Raw genomic sequence first — 7,224 nt, forward strand, 5'->3', positions numbered from 1 at the left:
ATAAAGTCTAAAAATTAAATGAACATATGTGAAAATAGTCACTGTTTTACTAATTTTTCCATGAAGCAAAATGTCAGATTCGCCGGTCACCAGGGGTGTAACTACAGAGGGGGGCCCAGGAGGTATAAGGGCTCCATAAGACCCTAATACAGATACAATTTCAATACATATTGGGAAAACAGGTCAACCTCTAGACATTTTAGAGGCTAGCAGAGTTTTGACCCAAAATTGTCTAAAATTGAGGAAAGTCACAGGAAAATGCGAGAATGGGACTAGAGACTGGGGTACAGAGCCCAGAATCTGGTATCTCTCGACTTCTACACAAGTCAGTGCCATTGCATACTGGGTATTGTAGACTTACATTAAACTTGGCAGTTGGTAAATTGTTAAACAAAAACTACATTACTCAACGTGCATTGGGAGACACAGGCTTGGCACATTAGGGTAAAAAAAAAACCTTTGTCTGGTTTCTAAAATAAAAACCAGCCAAAAATTTAACTTTTGATCATTTTAAGTATGGTGTTTAAGGTATAAGGTAAAGAGACAGTACATGATAAATTTCGATATTCGAATTTTCGATTTTTTTTTTCAAATTTGAATCGAATTTGGACTATTTCCTAGTCGAAGTACAAAAAAAATAGCTCAAAATCCGAATTTTTTTAATTCGAAAATTCACCTTGACCTGTAGTATTTCTGGTCAGGTGATCTCTGAGGCAGCACAGAGACCATCACAAAATGGTGGTTCAAGGCAAGAGATGTAAAAGGGCAATATTTACTTAAATATATATACCAGTTTGATAAGATTCTTTAATGTGCCACTTAGGGGCAGATTTATCAAGGGTCAAAGTGAATTCGAGGGAATTTCCAAAGTAAAAAAATTTGAAATTCTAAGTAATTTTTTGGATACTTTGACCATCGAATAGGCTACCAGACTTCGAATTCGATTCAAAGTAAAAATACGTCAAATATTCGACCATTCGATAATTGAAGTACTGCCTCTTTAAAAAACTTCGACTTCAATACTTCGCCAAATTAAACCTGCCGATGTGCTATGTTAGCCTATGGGGATCTTCTAGAGCATTTTTCTAAGTTTTTTGAAGTCGAATAACAATCGTTCGATCGATAGATGGAATATTTTCTTCGATATTCGAAGTCAAAGTGAAGCCATTCGATAGTCAAATTTCGAAGTATTTATCACTTCAAAATTCGACCCTTGATAAATCTGCCCCTTAATATGAAGCAGAGCCGGGCCAACCCGGCCAGGCGCCCTAGGCAACCTGGCGGGCACGGCACCGGCTGTTCACGCATGCGCAGAGGCGCATTTTCGTGAAAGTTTCACTCGGCAGTCTGGGAGAGACAGGACCAGACACGGGGTAGGCGACAGAGCAGGTACGTGCCTGGCGCCCCCCCCAGCTTTGTGCCCTAGGCACGTGCCTACTCTGCCTACCCCTAGTTATGGCCCTGATATGAAGTAAGAAATATGTTGCTTAATTATTAATCTTGGGATTATAGTTTTCTTTTTATGGAACCATTGTGATTGGATATTTTTCAGTTGAGTTATTTTCAGATTGTTCACCATAAACAAAGACTTTTTTCAATTGCTTACCATTTTAACTTTTTACTGTTTTCCCAAAATTGAAGTTGAATGTTCCTGTCTCTGGTGTGTCAGTCTGGCAGTTCAGTGATTCAGGAGCATTCTGAACTGTTACTATTTGCTACATTTAATTAATACATTTAGTTTATATATTTCTCAACAGTATCTGTGGAATATTAGCAACTATTGTATCAATTCTAACAGCTGCCTTTAAAGGGGTTGTTCATCTTCCAAACACTTTTTTCAATTCAGTTGTTTTTAGATTACCCCCCAGAAATAAAGACTTTTTTCAATTACTTTCCATTATTTATTATTTACTGTTTTTCCAAAATCTAAGTTTAAAGGTGAATGTTCGTGTCTCTGGTCGCTCAGTAATTCCGGTGCAGACTCTAAACTGTTACAATTTTGCAATATTTAGTTGATACATTTCTCAGCAGCATCTCTGGAGTATTAGCAACTATTGTATCAATTCTAACAGCTGTCTGTAATGAAACCCAGAGATTCTGTTCAGCAGGGACAAAGATAAGAAATGTATCAATTAATGTTTCCACTTAGAACAGTTTACAGGGTCGGCAACCCCCTCCCAGAGCTGCTTCAAAAGGTTAAAATTGACACATTACACTTCAATATTAGAAAAATGGTCACACACAGAAAATAAAAAGTCATTGGAAAAAGTCGTTATTTCTGGTGATCTATCTGAAAACAACTAGTTGTTTGAAGTTGAACCACCCCTTTAATGAAACTTAGGGATTCTGCTCAGCAGGGACAAAGATAACAAATGTCTCAACTAAATATTTTAAAGAGACGGCAACGCCCCCCTCAAAAGAGCTGCTTTACAAGGTGAAGTGTTTTTATACTGAACTGTTCCTTTAATACAACATTGCAGACCAACTCATGCAGACCTGTCAACTTGCCCAGAGTTTTGCTCCAGACTGGGTTAGAGTTGGGTAGTAGCTGGGACTTTCATTTCTGTTTTCCGTTTAATGTCTCACTTCCACTTTCTGCTGTGGTCCCATCCTCCTTGTGCATTCTGCATCTCCACTTATCTTATTTGCTCTCTATAAAACCCATTTAGCATTTTTCTTCTTCTACTCTCCTCTTCACCCTTTTTCCAGTTCACATCTCATATATCTGAACTTGCTCACTTCTGCATTGTTTCCAGTCACCATAACCTCCAGTTTGCCTCCACCATTGCATGTGTTCTTATATTGCTCCCTGTTCACCATTGTTCTAAATGTTGCTGTACCTAAATGTTTCTTGAGGGTGGGTGCATATAATATAATACTAATTCTGCACTACACGTGTGTTGCTTTTTGCATTATGTGGATTCTGGACAGGGATTCAAGAAGGAGCATAACATGTAAGCTCCTGCAAGTTCCTCCAATAAGTAAGAAGCTTCCACATGCTGCACAAAGGGAAGGATGTTGTCACAAATTAATCAGTCGCAGAGAAATTACCCACAAGCAGCCCAGCTTAGAACAGGAAGCCAGAAGAGCATTTGATATTTTTTTTGCTATTAAAGGTAGGGGTAAATTATTTGCAAATCATTGTATTGTTTTTATTTATATTACATTTTTTAAATGGGGTTTTGCATACCTACATAAAGGAAAGCGCTCAAGATTTTGGGGCCTTGTACAAGTTACTTATTTGGGGGCCCCCTATGAACATGAGTGTGCAGTAACTACTTTTTGACAAGGCCCCTTGCATGCGCTACAGAAACAATCATTTGGCTGAAAAGCAGGGTGTAACTATAGATGAAGAAGAAACTGCTGGGGGGGGCAGGACCTATAGGGTACCCAGTGAGATTTTGACTGATAAGCAACTGTGATGTATGTTTATAGAAAATGGCATGTTCCAAAAGTGCAGGGGCACAATATCTAGTCTTTACACTGCTGAAAAAATAATCTATGAGATAGCTCATATAATAAAGGAAACAGATCGCAATATAAACAGTTGATGCTAGTCTATAATAAGTAGTTCATATAAATATTCCCAATAATTAATGGGTAAGAAGTCAGCCAGTGCATTAGTAGTCAGTGGCTTTTGCCCAAAGTTTAACCTTCCTGCCCCTGTCACACATCCCTGTATTGGCATTGCTTGATACAGAAGTTAAATGAACTTCTCTGAAAGTAATGCTATTTTTGCATAAGTTGCATAAATTCCTCATAGGGCACCTGCTGGGCAAAAATATTATCCCCAACCAAAGGTGTGGGCTAATAGAGCCCACACTCTGGTTGGGGGTAACAGTAGTTTTGTTTTTTTTAAAAAATTGCCCCCTGCCAGTGCTAGGTCACCCACACCAGGAGGCAGCTCTCAGTACGAATGGCCATGTTGAGGCACACACAGGTGCATAATGAGCAAATGCCGCAACTTGCTCATTATGTGCATGCTTGTGATACAGAAGTGCATTATAATCTTGCACTATGCAAGACATGGCCCCTGCTGTTACCCCCAAACTGAGTGTGGGCTCTATTAGCCTGCACCTTTGGTTGGGGATAATATTTTTGCAGGTACCCTTTAAGTTGTCAAGCAAGATCATGAGGTCCTGACATTCTGCCCACAATGCTCTGCCTTGACACTGCTTAAAAAGCTAGTTAAGTGAATTTTTCAGTTAATCGCTTAAGTTTTAACATAAAATTAACCACAATTTTATTCTTTGCACTATACAATCAGGCCCACTTTTGGCACAGAATCTGACTGAGCATAGGACAACAGTCACTGATGGGGTTCCTGCTTGCAGCACTAGGGTCTGCAAAAAAATGTTTGACCCTAAAATGGTCCCTGCTCTCCCTTAAATCAGGGCTGAATGCTGAGCTGTGTACAGGGTCGGACTGGCCCATCTGTATATCAGGAAAAACCCAGTAGGGTGGTCCCAGGTCATGCTGGGCCCTACTCACTACTCACAGCCTGCCTTCACCACTGCCACATGTTGCCCTGCTCGGCTCCCAACAGCGCACAGCCCACCTTCCTTCTGGCCCTGCCATTCCTTCACCCATCATCCTTAGGGGCCCCCTGCCACCCACTTAACCTGCTGGGCCCGCCGCTGGCTGCCTACCGTGGGACAGAGAATTCCTTTAGAAGGAAATAGAAAAATATGGATTCCACAGTGGAATGCGCAAACCCTTTACTCTGCTTGGCTGCCCGGTCATCACCCTGCTGGCCCACCCTGCCATGCGCATGTCACCTTGATAGGCCCACACACCCATCAATCTGCTTGTTCCCCTATGCATCATTCTATTGGGACACGTGCCTGTTGCACAGTGTGTGACTGCACACACAGCCATTTGCCATTTTTAATTCCTTTGCTGGAGGCAGAGGGGACAGGGAGTATGAGAAAGAAGAAATTAGTGCATTAGGTGATGCTTCCGAACTATTCATTTTCTGCAATGATCTTCCTGGAATGTCTGGGGTTAATATGGCGATTGGCCATTTCTTATTGTGAAGTCCAGGGTTAATATACTGATTAGCCTTTTCTTACTGTTATGTCTGTGGTTAAAATGCTGATTGGCCATTTCTTACTGTCATATCTGGGGTTAATATTCTGATTGGCCATTCCTTACATGTATGTCTGGGGTTAAAATAGTCCTTCATTCCCTTGTTCATTGGGAGAGGAGCTAACAAAAGATGTGAAGGGCAGTGACCACACTTCTGAGGGCCCTTAGGATAAGATTCTCTGGTGGGCCCCAGGTACCCCAGTCCGACACTGGCTGTGCTTTAAGCTTTGTGTTTGCCCACATCCTTTCAGTTGCAGACTCCACTACTGTGATCACCAACCAGAAGCATGCACACGCTTAGGATTGCCACCTTTTCTGGAAAAAAATACCGGCCTTTAGTGATATGCGGGTCGAGAATTTCTCGACCCGCACCAGACCCTAACCCGCCTGCTCCCTACCCGCATCCGACCCGCTGCTCCCCTTTATATATAGACCCATACCCGCCCCGCAGTGACGTCACAAAATGGGCGGGGCAGGCGGAAGTCTATAAATTCCGGTGCTGGAAGCCGGCAATACTAGGTCGCGGGCGGGGAGAGCAGAAGAGCTCAACCTTGATGGACCATATATAGCTAAACATATATGGCTAACACATTTATGTATCATACAGGGTTAACACTGTTGGACTATTTGCAGTGTGTGCAAATACTTGGTTCTGACTTGGTCACAGTAACCTTCAGTTAGAGACTTCTCCTGGTGCATATCACTGATAAGCCACATTTAATGAGCATATACTTTCTTAGCCAAAAACTAATTATGTTTTCTCCACGTAGTCTATTTTTTCATAATACGATGTATTTCTCGTCATTATAATGATGCTTTTCTCATCATCACAATGGAATGTCTTTGTCCTTTACCTTATAAATTCTCTTACCGAATCTTAAATAAACTGAGTTTGTTTCTGACTTACCTACCTGTTGGTCTGTTTCATACAAACTCCCAGATCTGCGTGCCTGGAGAGACAATCACAGATGATCTACCAGTGACGGTTCAAAGCGAGTGCACTCATAGCTACAAGTTCTAAATAGGACGGTTCCAGTTATTGCCCTTTCAGTTGGTGTCAAGAAGTGGGATCGGCTGGAAATAGCATTTGGAGCGGTAAGTAGAATGTCTGTCTGAAAAGACGATTTTTTCCTTGCCCTCCACTATTTCCAAAAACCGTTTCCCCGCCTGAGGGGTGTATAACAAAGTTGTAGCTTAAATGGTCTCAAGGTAGAGACGGTTCAGTTAGCCCTAGGACTTAAGAGTAAGCCAGGTGTTGCTGGAGATCATTCTTTTCTGACTGTGTTGTCTCTCCATGCATTAATGTACCATTAAAGGTATAAATTCTACCTCACACAACTTATTCTCTTTCCTCTTTTATCTATTCATTTCAACACTATAGAATTGTTGTATGTCCTTCACTTTGTCTTTAATACACGTGGAAAGCAGCAATGTGGCCAGTCCCGCTGTCTCACAGGTGCTCCGTCCACACACCTCAAATCTTGTAAACAATCAAAAGTGGAGAACAGAGGAACAAACTTGCAGGATAACTGCTAAAGTGCAATTTTATTATAGTCCACACAACATGTTTCGGGCCTCACAGGCCCTTTTTCAAGTGTGAAAAAGGGCCTGTGAGGCCCGAAACATGTTGTGTGGACTATAATAAAATTGCACTTTAGCAGTTATCCTGCAAGTTTGTTCCTCTGTTCTCCACTTTTGATTGTTTACAAGAATTGTTGTATGTGTTTTTGTCTTACTGCAATTTTGAAAGGTATTTCACGTATTTCTGTTGTTTATCATTTGTTTTATTACTTTATGTAAAGTGATCGCTATATTAAGGGATACCTCTGTCAGTTGATAAGGTTTTGCTGGGACCCTCGATCCCGAGACAGCCCGTCAATTGTCTTGATTTATTGCTATCACTTTACTTGTTATGTAATGTGCTGCTAAATCTATTAACCCTAAAATTGTGCACAATAAATGTGAGGATATTAAGAAACATTCGCAGAGCTGCTGAGGGTATTGTTGGGACCTTCAGTTCTTGCTTTATCCTTACTATTTATTACACTCAAATTCAATTGAGTGTTATTCTTGCATTAAGGCATTAGACCTCGTAACACAATTGTCAGGTATTGATGAGACCTTGTTCTCGTACAG

The sequence above is a fragment of the Xenopus laevis genome, chromosome 3S (genome assembly GCF_017654675.1).
Source record: "Xenopus laevis strain J_2021 chromosome 3S, Xenopus_laevis_v10.1, whole genome shotgun sequence".
In the NCBI taxonomy this organism is placed as follows: domain Eukaryota; kingdom Metazoa; phylum Chordata; class Amphibia; order Anura; family Pipidae; genus Xenopus; species Xenopus laevis.